The sequence below is a fragment of the Rousettus aegyptiacus genome, unplaced genomic scaffold, assembly GCF_014176215.1.
Source record: "Rousettus aegyptiacus isolate mRouAeg1 unplaced genomic scaffold, mRouAeg1.p scaffold_m13_p_18, whole genome shotgun sequence".
Lineage (NCBI taxonomy): Eukaryota > Metazoa > Chordata > Mammalia > Chiroptera > Pteropodidae > Rousettus > Rousettus aegyptiacus.
The window spans coordinates 5,923,690-5,944,514 of NW_023416293.1; the positions used below are offsets into that span (position 1 = coordinate 5,923,690).

A 20,825-nucleotide genomic window follows, 5' to 3' on the forward strand; every position below is an offset into this window, starting at 1 on the left:
ATGCCTCAGATTTTCACAGTTAAAACAAATCCAAATGTTTTAGTCTATTAAAAATCTATCACTTTTTTAACTTTTAAGTTTTGGTGTATTTTGGTGACACCACATGTAATTTCATTTAATCGAAGCAGAGTGTAGGACTGGGTTTTTCGTATCTCTTTATTATAAAAAAAAAAAAAATTGTTACAAGTTTGAGGGAGATGGGCAAGACTCTGAGGCAGAGGGGCGACACCTCTCCCCGCCCCTCACTGCTCTCTCCAGGGACAGAGAGGCGCTGTTCAGTGACCGGAGGTTAATAGTGCTGTCTAACAACATATTGATTGACAACACTCATCCTCAAATTATCTTTCATATGTTATAGTTTTCACATGATCATTATTATTTCAAGAGCTAATGATGCTGTGGCCTTAGAAGGACCCTATCTAAATGAGAGACTCACGACCAGCTGTGGAATACGGTCACGTCAGAGCAGGCTCAGCCCCCGAGGACCAGTGAACAGGTCCTTTCGGGGCTTCCTCATACATGGGAGTTGGTTTTTTAAGGTTTCGCAGCAGTTATTTCCAAGCCTAGTCCTTCCCCAGGGTGAGAAAAGAATCAGTCTGTGTGAGTAATAGTTTTGTTTGGGTGTTGCATACCTTCTCTAAGTCAGAAAATGGATGGGAAGACCTCAGGAAATTCCTTCGGGTCTTGTCCTCGGAAATCGAATATATTGCAAGCAGCCAAATAGAATACAAAAATTAGCATTGAAAATATACACATTCTCTATACACACTTTCGTCATGTTGCTTTATATGAGATGATGCTAGACTAATCTAATTTCCTTTTGGCAGAAAATTACTTTGCCAGTTGTGCATGTTGTAGAATCACGCACACGACAGTGTGGAATGACCAACGATATTTTTTCAAAATTAAAAAAGTCATATACTCTTTTTTATACGAGCGCATACCATCTTCCACTTCTCTCCCCAGAGATAAACAGCCACACACTCACCTGATGCAGCTCGTACTGTTTACACACAGCAGATGCTGACAAAGTTATAAACTGGCACGTAAGGATTAAAATGCATCACCACATGTTAGAATGTCACCGAGGCTGTGTGGCTAAATACAATCTAATATTGTAACACACCATATGCTACATGAGAGTAAAATAAATGTATGCTTAAAGAAAGAAAAGCATTTATTTTCTTATTTTTTTCTTTATTAAGTGGATCGTACAGTTATTTTAAATAACATTTGCTTATCGAGAGGAAGGGGATGAACCTAGAACAACTATCAGCACATCCGCGATGCCTTCCCCTCTCGTCCAGTCTAAATCCCTTTTCCTGAATTCTCTGCTTATCACCGTTTTACTCATCTTTGTGGTAGCATTCTCTTGCAAAAATAAAAAAGGACATAGGGAATAATTTTTCCTTAGAACCTGAAAACAATAGGAAATTAAACAGTGTCGCAGGTTTCCCTTTCTCTCTCTCTCTCTTTCTCATTGAATAAGTTCGAATGTTAAAGAGATTTCTCACCTACATTCTCCAAAATGTGTGACAATCTGCTTACAATACTTGTGGTCCCATACTGTTCACTCTAAAATATATGAAATGAAAATAAGTTTTGTAAAGCCAGAAATACATAGTATAAGGAGTTCCAGAATTAATGCCAACAACAATAAAAATTAAAGACCCCCTCTGATTTGCACCCTGAGATCTGCAGCAGTGGGGTACAGGCAGCCCTTGCCACTCTGCTGGAGATGGTTAGAAATCAGCTGGGAGAGACTCGTTTAAGATTTGTACTCGCCACCCCACTTTTCCTGGCCTGTCCTGTAAGAAAGGACAGTAGCCACAGTGCAAGCACTAGGTGAATTTCTGTGAAAAGCCGTGCAAACAGTAGCTCTCAGGTGTTTCCTCTTCTACTAGAGTCCTTCTGAATATGCAAATGCTGAATAACTGTCCCCTCCGAATCCTTCCTGTCCCTAAGATATTAAGATGGAACCCTGTTCTCAGGAGTCCCCTTCTCTCTGAGATCTTGATTTCTCAAGTACAGTTTATATTTATAGCACTTTTATGTCTTAAAATGGATTTTCTTCTTTTTTAAAATTTTTCCTCTTTTTCTTAGTAATAGTCAAGGCAAACTGAACAATGTCCTGCATCGCTCCCCCCACACACGAAAGAAATCTCTACATCCAAATCATGAAGCGAATGAATATGCACCTTACATGGCCAAAAAAGTACTTTGCGCACGTGATTATATTAAGGCTCTTGAGATGTGGACATTGTCGTGGGTTGTACGGGTGGGTCGACATAATTGCCAGCGTCATTATCAGCAGAATGCAGTGTGACCACAGTAGTGATCGGCATGATACGGCCAAAAGGAGCGCGGCCGCCGGAGCTGGAGGAGGCAAGGAGCAGTCTGCTTAGAACCCTGAGAAGGAGCCAACTTTGTGACGCCCTGACTTTCCCAAGATCAGTGAAACTGATGTTAGATCTCTGCCCTCTAGGACTGTAAGAGACTGTATCTGTGCCGTTTTAAACCACCGAGTCTGTGCTAATGTATTACAGCGACGTCAGAAAACTAATATACCCTCCTTGTTGGTCTGTACGATTTGGGGAAGATAGGAAAATGCTACAACACAGACACATAATGCCAATTGCCAGTCACACCCAAGGTAGCCCAGAGTCGCCTCGGATGGAGAGATGGCATATGGAAGGTGACGGCCTAGCCTAACTGCGGAGACCAAAAGTTGTCAGCAAATACACACTTCAAAACGGGCAGACCCCCATCCTTAGTGAAAACCTGAGCAAGCAAGTCTGAACATGCTGAGGGAATTTGGGAGAAATTCTCTGAGGCTCCAATTCGGTTATAAATGCAAAAATTTAGTGGAAACTCAAAGACCAAACTGTACCGTCAATGCTCAAGTCCTTGAGGATGAAACAGAGATCTCACATACTCAGGGTTGCAGAAGAGCAGAGGCTTACTCTGAGGAGAAGCCGATGGGGGAAAAGCCGATGGGTGAAAACACCAGGCAAGGGAAAGAAAAAAATTCGAGAGGAGGCAGGAGTAGAGAAAACGGGTACCAGAATAGGCTTACGAGCAAAATGGAACTTCTCTAAAACGGGAAGATACAGAAATGACTCCAGAGGAAAGCAACCGCTGCCCCTCCCAGTCAGAGAAAAATAAACCTGCTCCTTCAATGCCACAAAAGGCCATCTTTTTAAGAATGGATACGAGCAAGGATTACGCTAGAATAACATACACATTTATTATAAGAAAAAGATGAAAATAAAGTGAATAAAGTCCAAATGAAAATAAAATGGCCAAAAAGTTTTGAAAATTTTAATTTAATATTTTAATTGAAACTTTAAAATAGACAACTTATTTAGAATATAAGAACAGTGGGGGGAAAAAAAACAAGTTCAAAAATAATATGGCTATAAAAGAGCAGGATATGAAATAAAAACTAACAAAATTCAGAAATTATATATATTAAAATTGGGTACCCAAAGACAAAAAAAGGAAAGTAGCAGATAATCTACCGGAAACTATAATAAATATCATTCGTCTCACCCTACCTCTGCCAAGATGAGAAATATTTTTAAAAAATATTTTTTAAAAACATGTTTGATGAATTTACTGAACATAAAGAGATTGAGGTTGTAAACATAAATTTCATAACTTTCTAAAATCACACAATAGCATATGCTCTGTAGCACACAGCAGACTAACGAAAGCTGCTTATTTAAAAGCTAATTCAAAAATGCAAGGCTTCTTTGTTTTTCATGGGGAAATTATGCAAAAAATCAGATTTTAATTTGTATAGAAAGGGGAAGGCTTGTTGTCTATTGGAGTTACTAAAGTTAGCTGGCGTACATTAAATATTAACTCATGGCTGAAAGTGCTGATTTACTACTCTAAAAGTGATTCATAAACAAATAAATTACTTTAAAAGGCAAATAACTTCTAATTGTAGCTACATAGCAAATACATCAAATTCCAAAAATTTGGGTGAATAGCAATTTGTTATCAATATGTTATTATTATCACCAGAGTTGGACGGAGTTTTCCTTTGTTCCTCTTAAATATTAATATTTAATTAACACATTTGTAGGGTTGCTCTTAGTTATCACATTGGCTGGTTATTCGGTTGTGAAAAATTGCTGATAGTTTTGCCATTTTGATCAGTAATTTATTCAGCCTCAGTTCTTCAATATAACCAAATTCTTGGGCCATCTTAAGTTGGCCACCTTTAAAAAAAAAGAAAGAGTTTTCAAACATTTATCTAAAGTTACATCAGTGGTGAATGATAGAATCAGGATGCAGGCACAGCTACTCAGAAATACAGTCTATTCTTCTTTGCTTTATATCTGTCTCAATACTGGGTTTAAGCATTAAAATGAAATTATGGTAAATGAATTTTCTGTGGTAGAAAGAAAAGGCATATACAGCATTTGCAAAAACAAGGGCAAGTGCAGGACCACAAGGAGCCAAGAGAAGACTTCATCCTGATGCCCAGAGGAAGCGGCAACCCCTCCTCCACGAGGTTAGCATTTCAGGAGACAATGAGACAGTCTGTGTGCTCACTGAATATGTAAAAACCAGTCCTTTTGTGGCGACATGGAGCCTGTCAAAAGGCAGGAGATAGCAAATCATGGCTGAAGTTTGCCCTTTCGGGCTGATATGAGTCACTGTGAGTAGCAAACAGCTTGAAAATATTATAAGTAAGAAGTATACAGAATATTTTAACCTTTTTCACGAGATAAAAGTTATCTGTGATATGCACTTTGTTTACACCATCTATCTTCCCAGGTAGAAGTGAAGATGGTGTAAAATTAAGGTAAATTGAATGTATGCAGTGGAATGCAGCCCGGTATAAGATTATATGTACAAGACACATGCCCACGAAAGCGCAGTCCTGAGTGACGAACACGTCGTAAAGGCGTTTCTCGATTCGTAGCATGAGAGCAATAATGTGTCGCCTAAGGAACTCTTTCCAGTAGCTCACGAGACATGTATTGGCGTCTCCTTTTATTTAACTTATTTTTGTCACATTTAAAATAATATTACCTTTCTCTAAATAAAAGTGAGGCATATGCATTGCAAAAGTTAGGAAAAATAGAAATGAGTTTTTTTTTTTTTTAAAAAAGAGACATTTGTGCATGTATTGTTTTAAAACTTGTCCAAAACTAGAAACATTTTTTCTAGTTTTATTTTTTTTTAACTTTAGCTTATCACATTGGTAAATTTGGAAAGAATATTCCAAGTTTTCACTAATCCTCTAATTTCACAAGTCACACATTTGTGCACTCATTTATGTGTGTGCCTGCACATGTATCTATGTGTGAAAGTCTGTATGTATTTGTATGTTTTTTGCTTGTTACTTCTTACGAAACATTGTTGGCTTTATCTGGGTATTCGAAGCAGTAAGTGCATTACTTTAGTTGATTACTGAAGTAAATCCTATCAGTTATCTTTATTTATTTGATAAGAATAAATAAATAGTCTCAGCCACCCACCTTATTCTATTCTTGGATCCGATCTACTCTATCTCAAGAGTAAGCTTTACTCCACATTATTAAATATATACAGTTTACTATACAATTATCTCTACTTTTATGTTGCTTTGAGACTTTGAATTTTTTTTAAAAAATTGAATACTTCTTGTCTCCTCAGTAAATCTGAATTCTCGAATTGGCAGCCACATGTTTCACCAACCTTGAATAACTAAGACAGAGGCAAAAGGCGTGGTAGTCTTTTTCACAATGAATGTTTATTGAGCATCTATAAAATAAGGTGCTTTAATGCATCCCCTGCTGGGTGGCCTACTGTGCAGCCCTCCTGCTGCCCCTCCTGGTGACCATGCTCAGTCCAGTCATCCACCTCCAGCCCATTCTTACACTGATGTGTGTCGCACTGGCTGGCACATCCCACAGCTACAGCTGCAAGAAAGCCAAAAAAGCCATGTGCTACCTGCCAGCCACTGGTCAGCATGGGTGACGCAGTGGGAAGGACTGCGCGGAGCCTCCGCCACCTGTGGAGAGTCAAGTGAGGTGCCTGACACGGGCCCCGGTGCCCCACTGTGCAGCCCCATGGGCAGCTCTCCCTGGGGGACCAATCAACTAACCTTCTTCGAAAAAAAATTAAAATAAGGTACAATAAAGGATGCAAAGAGTGTATGATACACTCTTAAATTAAAAAGAATTGATAGATGGTTTTCAAAACTTGACTCGGTGTTCATGTTGAGTTGAGAACAGTGTTGCCGTCGTCAGTAGCAGCCATCGGTTGGAAACTGTGGTGGCATGCAAAGATTCGCTGGTAAGAACCCAAGGTAAAATTCAAATTCCCATTGATAGCTTTTTTTTTTTTTAAATCCAGAATTCCTATACATGTCCCACATGCAACTTTAATGGCCATCAAGTGTCCTGAAATCGTGGACTCCACCAAATGTGTCGTATACTTCTTGGACAGAGGCTCCTAGATCATTAAAGACTAAAGTCGTTAAGCACTGTGAAAAATAACATCTGAGAAGCACAACTATCTTTTCATTTATTACATCTAACTATCTTTAGGTTCTGAATGATTTTGCTTATGAACATTTAACCTTCTATTCAATGATTAATTGAAGCTCAGGCTTACTGCGCATTACCACTTTATTTCCAGCAACGATTTCTGAAAAACAGCTCTTTCGGTCCCCTAAGTTTGGCTGTGGTCAGGATTTGTCATTTCAAATTGTATAAACATTTCTAAATTTATATATCCTATGTAATTTACAACTTAACTCAAATCTAAAAATATGAGCAATTCAAGCACGCAGATCAAAAGTTATTTATTTACCATTTATTTCATAAAATGGCACCAAATTTGGCCTGTTGACATTTGACTTCCAGTGTACTCTAGGCATTCAATAGTACTGTTATTTCCAAATGTGGTTTTAAAAATAAGCTCTAAGAGTTAAAATTCAGTTATTTTTATTTCTTTTAATGTTCTCATTTGTTCTTCATATACCAAACCCAAGGATATTTTACTCTTCACTATTTTAAGAATCAGTTTGTTCAATTTTTATAAATAGTTTCTTCTGAGAATGAAGAACATGAAATCCACAGAAAAATAATGGCTGGAAAATATTTCATTTAAAATGTAACACCTGGTGTCAAGGATCAAGATAGTTTAATGTAATATTTCTTGCTATATCCATTGTATTAAATATAATTGCTGTGCTGTAAATAGAGACATTAAAAAGTGATAAAACTTTATAGTTGAACATTTACATTTTATTTTACTCTACTGGGTACTATTATCTATCACTAAAATGAATATGTTTTGAAATGTTAATCAAGTTATCATGAGCATATTTAACATTATACCAGGGTCAAGTAAAAATTTTGTAATAAAAAAGATATTTATAAATAATTTTCTATGGTGGATAGTAGGTAGAGGTATGTCCAAGGTAATTTAGGAGGCACAAAGGAGAAAATATTGTAGAATGAAGTGACATGTGAAGGACCATTAGTTTACATAAACAGAAAGGAGGACACAGAAAAAAGCTTGGCGAGATGACAGAGGCCGCTTTTGATTGGGGGGCTATGAGCATAGCCACGAGGGGTCGAGGTGCCTGCAAAGACCCACACCCAGTGGAACTGGGGGTGAATGAGCAGCTAGAATCATGTGATAGAAATGACTGGATATATTTGACCAAAACATAATGACTTGGCTGCGAACATCCCATATATACTATGAAAGAATACATTTCCAGTTTCATTGTATAAAATTAATATAATCTAAGCTCGTTAATTACATAATTCAGGTCTTCTCTTTTTGTTTTCATCTGGCTCACTGATCTATCGCCTTTTTGAAAGTGATATGTAAAAATCTCCAACTGCAATTGTTGCTGAATTGATGTATTTGTCTGTTCCATCCACAGGAATAAAAGCTGCAAAAGCACAGAGAATCTTGCATTTCATCAACGGAGGACTTCAAGTGCCTAGAAGACAGCCTGACACAGTAAGCCTTCAAAACCTACTTGTTAATTATGTTAATAATTCATGATTTTACATTATGAATTTTGAGTTGCACATTTCTAAGTATGGATAATTTCATGACCATCACATGCTTTGATGAATTGCTCTTTTAATCAATTCACAATGCTTCTCAAAATGAATTACTAATTTATTGCTTAGAATAATATTTTGTCTGATTTTGAAAGTGTGATCCCTGCTTGCTTTTTGCTTGAAGTGGTGGTATATTAAGGAGTGGCCAGGAAATGATCTGTCCAGGGATCAAGCAGTTAAGGAGTGCACTGACCGTAGGGTCTCGGCAGTAATACACTGGTTACGATTCAGGCTGCTTTCAGGTGTCACGATGAGCTGACACGAACAATGTCAGTGATAAGGTGGCCCCGCTGGCCAGGGCATAGGATGCTCACTGGCCCCACTCTCCCTCATCCTTGGAGGCCTGACCTTCCTACACCTACATAGTTTCAACATTTCTTTATTCTATGTCCTTGCAGGAGAAAAGGGTCAGATCCCTTTCATGAATTTAATATCTGTTTATATATATAAATGTTCATAATTCATAAGATTACAAGTGGGTGAACTGTCAAAAGTATAGTAAACTTAGGCGACTAAAACACAGGATGGATACATGTATTATTGTCATATAATGAGTGCTGCACATCGATAAAAGTGAATGGGTTACAGGTGGCGGCGTCAGCCATTTTGGCAGGTCACTCAGTTTTCGTGGGTCTCTCCCATGCGTGCAGGAGGTATGCATGGTTTCAAACTTTCCCTTTTGTTCTAAAGAGGAGAAAGTTTGAGTCGGGCTCTCCGCCTTTCCCATAGTGACCGTCTGCTCTTGTCCAAGCCCGCGCTGCAGGCGGTGTTCCATCTTCCCCTCCGATCCCCCAGTCTCTCTTTGTGCAAGGTGGACATCTGTGAAAAACTTCTAGTAGTTGTGAACTCTCTTTGGGTCTGAATTTCCCAGGGTCTTCACTCTACTCTCAGCCCACACTCAGCCTTTAGCACTTGGTTTAAAAAAAAAAGAAGAAAAAGAAAGAAAAAACAAAAACAGCAGAGTCTTCTTACCCTCTTATGTGTGTAAAGAGAATGATATCCCTAATTTTCTTGGAAATTCCTATTATTAACAAACCCAAAAGGCACTGGAGCAAGGAGAGACTTCATTCAGGTGAGTTTGCAAACAGAGGAAGTAGATGCAGCCAACTGTGTGCTCTCAGGAGACAAACAAGAGGTAACCTTTTCATAGAGAACTTTCCCGCCTGAGTTTTCTAAATTGTACGGCTCGGATTGGTTCAAATCATGCAATTATGATTGGTCAGTAGAGATGCAAATGAGGACATAACTGTGTAGTTCTGATTGGACGAGTCCAAGTCCATTGGTGGAAAGCCAGAACCCGGGCTTCCAGGCAGTAGTAGACCCAGACGTGTGAACAGAGCACACAGTGAGGGAAGCCAGGAGTTCAGTCTGAGGCTCTGCCTGGTGGATCGAGTGCATGAGGAGCCCAAGCAGGAAATGGCCACTAGATTCTTATTATTTATAAATGTTGGGCCCTTGGTTGACCATGGGGAGTTCATCTCAGCAGGTAAATCTTTCCTTGGGGTTACCATCACATTAATCTTTCTTCTCAGGTCCACATCGTGTTCCTCACATTTCAGGCTAATTTTTATCCCCACATTCTTAGCTCTCTGATTGGTTCAAGAAAATTGTGATTTTGTAGATTATCTTGCTTTTTCTTATTAAGGCGAGAGTGACATTCTCTGTAGCTCTCTACGTTATAGTTGGAAGTGTGGTCTATTTTTTAATTCGGAAGAGAAAAATTAATTATAAGGAATTAATATTGTGCAAAACATGAGCCCCATAAATTAAAAATAAAAACATATTAAAAATAAAAATATATTCAAAGAAGAGAAATTGGCTTTCAATAATGAAAAAAATAGGGCAAAATAGTAGAACTTAAAAGTATTTATTTAGAATTTCATATACTCACTGATTGATACTGTAATAGAACTGAGAGACACGAAATACATTTTACCTTTATAATTTATAAAGAGTAAAACAAAGCTTTTCATTGATGAAAAAACTGAAACAATTCTCAAGCAAGATTAGATTATAATTTATATAAAATTTAATGCTCTTTCTATGATCTGTTGTATGGTACTGCCATTATCTTTTCTGTATTTAGGTTATGATGTCACTGTAAAATGCTTTATCAGGACTTTTGCATTTCCATTTTTGGAAGGCTATTTTCTGCCAAGGCAGCATTCCTCTTTAGAGTAAATTTAAGCATTCCTAGGGAGTATGTATCATTTTAAAAAACAATTTCAAAAAAAAGAAATTTTACTTACCGTAAATATACAGAATAAAAAGGATTATATCACTATGGTTGGACTTCATGGAAAGCGAGGGATAATATAGAACAGCTTCCAAAGAGACTGGGGTGAAGTCGAAATTTTCGGTCTTCTCAAAGCGGCCCTCCCATCCCGCCTCACGCCCCCGCCGCCGGTGGGTTTAGGCTTCGACAGTGAGCACTGTGACCTTACGTTCTGTGTGTCCCAGCTTCACTTTCCTCAGAATTCCTGTGTACCTCTTATTCTGATTTACTCACTAAGTAGTATTTCACATCCCGCCCCTCAAACCCTGAGATTCTGAGGTATTTCCAGATGTTTTTTCAAACTCTTTTTATCTCTACCTGCTGATTAAATACCTTACTGTGCCTTTTGAGTTCTGGTTCCCAAAAATGATAGGGACAGTCTCTGGCAAGCGAGAAAAAGAAATCATGATGTGCTAAACAAAAGATAAGAGAATAGGGGAAAAGGCGATCAATAAAGTTCAAGTTTAGAAAATTATAGAAATGTTAGTGAATTATCTGGAACCTTCTTTAGAATGCTGGAAGATAAGGTCTCTATGAAATAGAACCACGAAACCAAAAGCAGAAGTCAGGCTGAGATGTCTGTCTCACTAGATGGGGTTAATGGCCAAATGAGTAGCAATAGAAAAGTGTTGCAAAGAACCTAAAAAGTGAAAAAGAGGAAAATCTGCATTCAAGGCAGCAATCATTTCAGCTCGCTCCAATTCTTTTTTCTCACAGTGCACTACTAAGTCCTACTTGCTGTGGACATTCTCCAGGAAGAGAGTTTGTTAGTCTCAGGTCGGTTATCTTTTCTCAGTAGGGTTCACCATGAATTTCAGGCTGGTCTGTAATCGATGGTCTTCTCCCAGCCGCTCCGCCGACGCCATTCACCACGGCCGCAGACAGGGGGCTTTGAGTTCCGAACCACATCTACTTCTGTCTCCGTAGCATGCGCATTGTGCAGATTTATTCTCCTAAAAGTGGGCTGAGAGGAGATGCGACATTAGCATTTGTAATGACACCGCAAAGTTATTATTCGTTAGTAGTTTGTTTAGCTTGGAAAGGCCTATGAACATGAGCCTCTTCAGATTTGAGAGGGGAAAAAATATGTGCGAATGAAAAAATAAAAGCATTTGCTTTCAATCACATCCTTCTTAGCAGAAATATTAAAGGTAAGCATCCTCTCACTCTGACATGACAGCCTAGCCTCATTTTCTCCTATTTTTTCTTATCAGCTTCATAAAAATGTATTATACCCCTGGCTTGACAAAATATTTTCTAGCATCATTGCTGCAAAGGTTAAGTATAGCAGAAATAAACCTACTCATTACTCGGTATGAATAACGGTCTCTTTGAGACCCATCTTCCATAGATTCTCATGACACAGTCCTTTGACATCTTATATTTGATACCCTGACAGGCAAAAAGCAACAAAGGAAAAAATTCCTTAGCAGTTCACAAGATCTATGTTTATGGGTCGTACTCTTAGCCTTCTTTTCTGCCTTGTTTATGTTTTCAGTTGTTATTGGCTTGGCTTTATGTGATTTCCCCTTTTCTTTGAGAGTTGGTGATTCTTCCCAGGGGCTGTAGCTGTGGGTCACCAATTTTTATTGCCTTGTATATTCTACTGTGATTACACCACAATTTATTCATTCATTTTCATACTGATGAACATTTGGGTTGCATTCAATTTCTGACAACACTAAATGATGATGCTATGAATATCCCTATGTGTGCTTTCTGGATTAGACACGCACTCCTTTTTCTAGGGCCTGCAGCTGGATGTAGAGCTGCTGCTAAGTTGTGGGATGTGCATACGGCGAACCTCAGCAACAAGTGCCAACCTGTTCTCCAACGTTTTTGTCTGATTTGCAGGTACATCCAGCAGGGCACGAGAGCTGTCACAGGTCCACAGCCTCACATGCACGGACACGGGCTGACTTTAATGTCAGCTAACCAGTCTGTGGTGCAGTAGCGCAGTGTGACTTTGACTTGCTTTTGCCTGGTTACTAAAGATACCGCGTGCCTTTCCATTCATTTAATGGCTATTCAGAGTTCTTTTTCTTTTTCTTTTTTTTCTTTTTTTCTTGGAAAATTCCTTTTTATGCACTTGTTTTATCTTAATGATTTGTAAAGTTCATTTTTTTCATATTCTATATAGTCACCAATCTATCTTCAATTTATCTTTTCACAACTTTTATAAGTCCCAAATTTTAATATATATATACAATATGTCAAAGTTTTTCTCATGTTAGTTCTTGCGTGTTTTGTCTTAGAAATCATTTTCTTCTCAAGGTCATGAAGATAATCTCTTGTATTTTCTTCTAAAGGATTTATATATTTGACTTTCATATTGAGGCTTTCAATCTACCTGGGATTGGTTCTCTTTTAATGGTGTGACATAAAGGGACAATTCCATTTTCTTCCTTATGTGGGTAGCTAGGTTTCCTAGCACCAATTATTAAAAGATATGTCCTTCCCCCACTGTCTGGTAGCCACAATGCCCCTGTCAAGCTTCTCCGTATGCATGAGCCTGTTTCCAGGCTTGCCCTCTGTCCCATTTGTCATGTTGTCAGCACCTACAATAATACTTCTTTTCTGTGCCTTAATACCTGACAGTATATGTTCTGTCCCATGTTCTTCTTCAATAGCATTTTGACTATAGTTGAACCATTGTATTTCCATAAACTTTAGAGTCAGTTAGGAAAGAAAAATCTAGACATTCTGTGGATCTCTTGCTAATTCCAACGATTATATTAGTTTAGTTTTGGATGTCTTCGTGTATACAACCATATAACCGGATTATTACAAGTTTCTGCTTCTCCTTTTATAATTCTGTTCCCCCCGCCCTCACTTAGATTTTTGGGTTTATCTATTACAACCCCTGTTTTTCTTAGTTAATAGAAAACATGATGCTTATTGGATCTATTTACATTTTGGAGGTCAGTAAAAACAATATCTGGCTGAATAATTGGCTCTGAGCCCTGCACATGAAGTAACACAGAAGACGAGAGCTGAGCTGCCACCCTGGCTGCCGCTCATGCTGGCGCTGACCCGGCGTGTCCGGAGGAGGTGCACGCTCCTCTGTCGGATCAGGATTCTAGCTGGAGACTCTTCAGTCAGAGAAGGACATCAAAGACCTTTCTATCATGAGAAAAGCTATGCTAAGATTCCTCCTGTGAAAAAGGAAAAAGTCTCAGCTTCCTATACATGTACAGCAGGCCTCCTCTAACAAATGGAGGTGGCATCGATGGGGAAGGACTGATTTTATGTCCTAAAACCACCAATATTTTGTACATATCAATGGACTCATGGAGAGGTTTGACCAACAGTCAACCCAAGAAATCAAATATAAGCCCGAATTACAGTTTGTTTTGGCCCAGTGACTGGCTCCTGCCAGAAGTGGAATGCCACTCCATTTTATTTGCACACTCAAGGATAGACCTGAAGGCTAGTGGAGAGTATCAGCCGGACAAGTAGGCAGGACTTTGTACGGTATATTTTGAAGTACGCTTTTCCTAAAGAAAGAAGTACCGGGGGCACAAATCTGCAGTGATTTATGGGCAATGGCTAGCCACGTGCAAGAAAGTAAGGACAGTTAAAAAAAAATGGTTGGAGAATTCCTCATGAAGGGATCTTGGCTAGATTTATATGTATAGACATTTCAGAATCAGGAACAAGTGGGAACGTATTGGTTTCCTTTCCAATGCTCCCCAAGGAGTGAGTATTAACTGCAGGAGAGACACTCAGTAATCAGAGGGACAAGTTCACCCATTCTGGTCAGCTTCTTTCACTAATTCCATAAAATCTCATCAACAGACTCACAAGGCAGTTAGGATGAGCTCATTTTTGGGCCAAACAGCCTAAGTATCACCTCATCGAGGTTCAGTGATCACCGCCATTGACGACACAGCGCCACACTGCAGAGATCACTGTTACTAGCTGTGATCACACCATTTCCCCGGAGGGTCGGGAATCACTCAGTGGAAATTTAATTATGTTCGACCCCTCCCCCTTCTTCTCTAAATAGGCAGCTCTTTCTTTTCACTTGAATATAAAAATCAGCCTGGACATGAACGTGTCTTCACTGGCCACGGTGTTTCTCTAAGTACCATCAACTATAAATTTACTGGATGTCTGATTCACTATTATGATATCATGCACAAAGTTGTTTTTGAATGGACAATTCATTTTATAATAACAACAACGTTACTATGATGATGGAGTAGCTCATGTCCAGGGAGTTTGTCTCACCACAGTTTTCTCAGCTGTTCAACTTTATATGAGAAAATAAACTGTTTTAATGTAAACTTGAACTGACCTTTTGAAGATTTAGTAATGGCAGCGCTGTAAGGTGTCAGTATATTGTCCTACAGGATGTGGTATGTGAAGCATCTATTTGCAGGTACTGGAATAAGCAATTATGCTGCAAGTGAAAATGCCTTTCTTCCTTAGGCAATACTTGGTACCGTTTCTGTCAGGGTCGCAACATATTATTCTGGTGTTCAAGATTTGTAAGTGGAGTTTCCTAATGATCCACCAGCAAATTTTTGTTTTCCATCACCAGAAGTTTGTGCTCTTCTGGTTTAAAGGTATAATTCACTCAGCAAACAGAACGCTGTTTCTATAGAGTCACACCGTGCCATTTTGGATCTTTCTGCTATTGAACCAACAAGAAATGATGATTACTGTATGGCATGAGATGCTTAATCCTAATTATCAAGAAAAAGGAGGTAGAGAGTAGTGTGTTTTGAAAACATGAAATACTAGGGTTAATTATTCAATTCCTTCAGACCCTGTGATAATAGAAAAAACAGACCCTAATGGCTGACGGTACTGAGTAATAGAAGTTCAGGTGCTGAGATGCTGGCCGAAGGGATGTGACATGGACTTTGTGGTGAGATGAAAATATAAGTATCAACCACAGCCCTGTGACCCAACACGCCGACTTTAGGAACTGAGTATGCGCTCCCTTTCTTTCAAATGCATCTACATTTATACATAAATATCTAGGGCTACATTTCCTTCTGACTTTCTCCTAATGTAATGACTATGAATATTTTCTTCTCTGCCTTATCATGGATATAGACTTTGCTCTTCCTTTTTCCTAATACTTTATATGTGGTGCGTTTTTGACAGGTGACTTAAAATTGGTTTTCCATAAACAATTCTGTAAGCAGAATTCTGACCAAATAGCGGAGAATGGATATTACTCTGAGATGGAGACCAGGATAGAGGGTGCACTGGGCACCCTCTTTGGCTCTGTCATATGGCACAGATGGGCGTTTATTATGCACAGAAATATATGAACGGAACGTGGGTAGCCAAAGTGTGAGACGTGTTGATTGACACTCACAAACTTTCTTTTTTTCTGGTGTGCCTAAAATTGGAAAGGTAAATATTGCATTTTTTTTCAGACACCCTTAAAACTAGAGTTCTGAATGTAAATTATAAGTTGGAAGTGAGGAAGGTCCGTATATTTAGAGCATTGTGGTCAGAGAAGATGACTCCGACAGGAATGAGTGTTAGCAGAAACTGGACTCCGTGTGTTAGTGTCCAATTACCAGCCGCATACGCCACAAAAACGACGACTGTGGCAGCATGTCAGAAGAAGCAGAAACTGATTCCTAAACTGTGTGTGACCAAAATGGTATCCCGGCTTCTTGTTCGTAGTGGTAATTAAAGTCAAAAATTTGTGGCAGCTACATGATTTTCTCTGTTTCATCAAAGAATTTTGTAAGGACCTGTGTGGTCTTTCTGTCCTGCACAGAATCTTGACTGATGTATTGATTTTGTTTATTATCATTGCTCTCTTATCATATAAAACACAGATATACACCTATATGTTCAGAGCTTACTTTGGGATTATATGTGACATGTCCTACATCTAATTTTTCAGCATACTGTTTCTAATATAACCTTATGTGGTCAAGAAAGGCTTGCTTATGTTGTAATTAAAAACCGTCATGGCCTCTAGTTCTGTCCAAGATATAATTACAAGGGCCCAATTTACTGTCCTGTCTCAAACAACTGGAAAACAGAGCGTAATATATGAAACAATGGCTTTCAAGGCATTGGACATCAGGCAATGGAGGTTTATTGAGAAATGGGGAACAAACTACATAAAGCCTATTATTTCCCCAGTTTATGGCTGGAAGGCACTTCCGGGCCGTGGCTCAAGGATCTGACGTCAGAAACCCAAGCAGAGCCGGAAAGTCTCCCTGATGTGAAGAGACTGAGATAGGAGTCCCGGTGGGCTGTGGTGGCCAGACAGAATTCAGACAGGAGTCTGCTGCACAGAGAGTCCCCAGACCACATCGGGGAGCCCCTTCAAGAGCTCGGTTGTGTCTGGATCCACGCACGCTTGGGAGGAAGCCACCCAAGTCTGATGAGCAGAGAGCTGCTGAGAGCGCTGCAGGAAGACAACCTTTCCTTCTTTCTAATCCTGCTCTATTACTGTGTTAGGCAGGAACAGAAGAGCCTGTATTTAGCTCAGGGTTAATCTATTTCCACTCACAAAGTGCCGAGGGCCCTGCCCGCGGTCGCCAGCCACGTCGGACAACCTCGTAATTCAGGCGGTGTCGGTGGATTATTCAGAAGGTCTCGCTTCAGTAGTGGAAATAGATTAACCCTGAGCTAAATACAGGCTCTTCTGTTCCTGCCTAACACAGTAATAGAGCAGGATTAGAAAGAAGGAAACCGTTTTCAAGATTTAATGACATCTCAAACAAAGCTCAAGAATATTTGTAGGAATAAAAAATTATCCATCACCTGAGAAGGTAAAATTCTCAGGGTCTGATGTCTAATCATACCTACCAGGCATGCGAGGACACAGAAAAACATAATCTATAATGAGGAGAGAAAAAGCAATCTTTAATTGTTAGAGGATAGCAAATTTAAGCTATAATGAGATAGCATTAGAACTATTAAAATGTCAAAAATTAAAATGACTCACCATACCAAATGTTGGCAAGGATGTGGTGCAATCCTTTCTAGTGTATAGAAATCTTATGCACTATTGGCTGGAGTGTAAAATGTAGTGAACACTTTGAAAATAAGTTTGTCAGTTTCTTAAAAATTTAAATAGGGACATACCATATGAATCAGTCATAAATGTCAAAATAATTATGTTGCATTAAATAATTATACTGAGTGAAAAAAAATCCATATAAAAGGGAGCACATATTGTACGATTTCATTTCTCTAAGCATTCTAGAAAGTAGAAACTTTGTATCATAACAGAAAGTAGGTCTGTGGCATTCCTGGGGGTAGAAGGGGGTCCTGGAGGGACAAGAGGGAGAAGGGACAGAGGAGCACGTGGAAACTGGTCAGAGCAGGGCGTATGCTCTTTATCGTGCTCGTGGTGATGGTCGCGTGGTGTGTGCATACAGCGAAACCTGGGAGGTCGTACACATTTTGTACAAAGATTTTTCTGTGTTTATACTTCAGAAAGCTATATTGAAAAGACAAAATCTTAAAGCTGTTTAAGGTTTTTTAGTTTTCATGAGCACTCGTTGAATCTTGTCAAGCCCTTATTCTTCTAGTATGATGATCATACGATTTTCTCTCTTTTTTTCTTTTAATGTCATGAAATAATTGCATTGACTTTTGAAGTAAAATTATTCCTGTATTACAAGAGTAATTGTAACTGACAAAATTGTTTATAGGATATAATTTTTCCCAACACATATTATTTCTATCCTTGTAAAGTCCTTGTCAAGTATTGGTATTAATGTTATGTGGCTTTCTAAAATTAATTGTGAATGGTTCCCTTCTAGTATATTCTCTGGAAGATCTGATAAAAAGCTGCTGATAATTTCAATAATTGAATATATAGAAATCAGAAAAAGACTTATGAGCCTGAAGTACTTTTTAAAAAACTAAATAACGGCTTTGATTTTCTAAATAAGTATAGATTATTCAGAATATTTTTCTTTCTTGTCTTAGTTTGAATAGTATTTATCTTCTAGGATCTAGAAATTTAGTGTAACTTATTAAAGTTATTAGTAATAAAATTAAATGTGTATTAAATTAAAATACATATAACATGAACATTTGGGGGCTAATTGCTACTTTTGCCAAAAAACGCCAAAGTAGAAAAAAATTAGAATATTTACTTTCTCTAGTACAAGAGAGATGATTCAAAAATAGATACAAACAAAACTATATAAATCACTAGAAGTATCTATACATATATTTCATTAATAAGTTACCAAGACAAATACTGAGAAACTAAGTATGCCTATCCTGTTTATGAAATTCTCATGTTTGTACAATCCGGAATTATAAGTGCTTTATTTTAAGAATATTTTGTAATTTAAGATACTTTTAAGCCATTTTTATATCATTTATGTATTTTTAGTTTATCTCTGTTTACAATTTTAGCCAGTATTATCATTTGCATTAATTTATGTCTATTGACAATAGCAATTTTAATTGTTAGGAATACAAAGAACAGTATTCTTATGAGGAGATGACTTTGCTTTAACAAATATAAAAAAATAAAATAATAAAATAAAATAAAATAAAATAAAATAAAATAAAATAAAATAAAAAAATAAAATGGACAGCGCTAGGAAACTAGGACTGACTTCTTAACCTGACATTACGTAGCAAGTTCAGGTACTATGCTGAAACTTTTTCCACATTTTAAAAACTTCATAAAAATGGCATTAGAACTAAGTAAGTTCTAATTTTCCTGTGTTAAAGCTTTAACACACTTTAATCTTAAAATCAGTACAAACTGTAAACACAGTCACACTCTGGACCTAAAATGTTGTTATGATCTTTAAAATAGTGGGCTAGTTTCAAAAATTATAAGAAAGAAAGAAAGAAAAGGAAAAGGAAATAAAGAAGCTGACTTATTTTTCCCATGTTACAGAGGAAAAAATAAAAAGGAAACATATAAAAGTGAGCTATAATGGATTATTCAAAGATTATCTGCTTTTATGTTATTAAAAATATTTTCAACCTGCTAAGTGTAGACTTAGTAGCTTAAACTAAGTGCCGGAATCAGCTTAGTGTTGCATTTCATACATCGATCACATCTGCCTCATGGAAAGACGACCACCCCTTCTCACCAACTTGGCTTGATATTTTAAAATGTAACTATCATATTGATCTAAAGAGAATAGCATATTATATTTCACAGTAAATTTTGTATAGGAAAACGATACTCAATATTCCATTTTAACATAGAGCTTTCTCCCCCCCAAACCTCCCACTTCCACCCCAACACACACACACACACACACACACACACACACACACACACACACACACACACACACACACACACACCCCCCCCCCCCCCCCCCCCCCCCTTTCCCTGGCATTCTTCTTGAGATATCTTGTTGGGATGTTCATATAAAAAAAAAATATATATATATATATATAAATGTTAAATGTCTCTCTAGATCTTGAACAGAGTATTATACAACAGAAAAATCAGTTTTAAAAATAGTTAATATTCTTCTGTTTATTTTGTCATCACTATGAAAATGTTTATGAGGTAGAATAAATGTCAATGAAACGATCCAGATAGTAAATGGATATTATTGTAGAAACTGATAATTGTGCACACGTGAGTTTGTATACAGTCAGTATGATAGTTATCAGAGCAATTGAAAAGGAAGATTTCATGAGCTTAAAAAGTATAAATTCTCTTTTTAGAACTGCAGTTGATCAGGTTTTTTTAAGTCAAAAGAACAAAATTAAAAATAAAAACATGAATTGCCAAAAAATTAAACCTACATATTTAGTATTGCTGCAAGACAGAATACTTAAGCTTGCATTTTTAATATTGCTTCAAGGTGGCATATCATAAAAAAGTGTTATGTATGGCAGAAAACAAAAAGTTAGATTTTTTTTAAAATAAGGAACTTTTAAAACTGTTAGAAATAAAATGATCAGAGAGTTAAAATGTGATGATGTAATTGATGATTTAATTAATATTTGAAATGAAATTGGCACCTCACAGCCTGCCATACATATGCACCAGGAGACCAAAAACTAAGACTATCATAACAAAATCACAAATCACGCATGTCAATTATACTTAAATATTTTTGTATAGTTACTATATCAAGAATTACAATTAAGTGGCACTGAGATCATAAAGGGTTAAAAAATGGACTTGAACTTAGAAACGTATTGAGAAGTTAAAACGTAAACATAAATCTAATTACACACTTTAAAATGTTTAGTATGATGTGCCAGATTGGGGTTAAAATAAATTTTACTGTCTCAGATAAATTTTTATTTTTATTGGCATGAAAAAGAAGAGTCACATTCCGAATTTCTTATAGACACTTTCATGCGTTTCCTCCTTCTGCTTTCTGTGTTTGTTCTTGAGACCAAACTTCTCAGTCACCAAGTGTAAAATGTGCAATTTTGTGTCCTCTCTTAACCCCACTTCTGATGAGTTGAAAATCTCATTAACTCTTTCTCATGATTCCCTTCCTTCATAGCCTTTATGTCCA

The 20,825-nt window shown here is 37.6% G+C and overlaps 1 long non-coding RNA gene across 1 annotated transcript in view; it reads left to right on the forward strand.

Annotated features, from left to right (window-relative positions):
* The window catches only part of LOC107498983, a 221,426-nt gene that overhangs the window by 80,351 nt on the left and 120,250 nt on the right, over positions 1-20,825 (forward strand). The window contains exon 5 of the long non-coding RNA XR_001594179.2: positions 7,904-7,983. This is a non-coding gene — a long non-coding RNA (uncharacterized LOC107498983). The remainder of the gene's footprint in view (positions 1-7,903; positions 7,984-20,825) is intronic.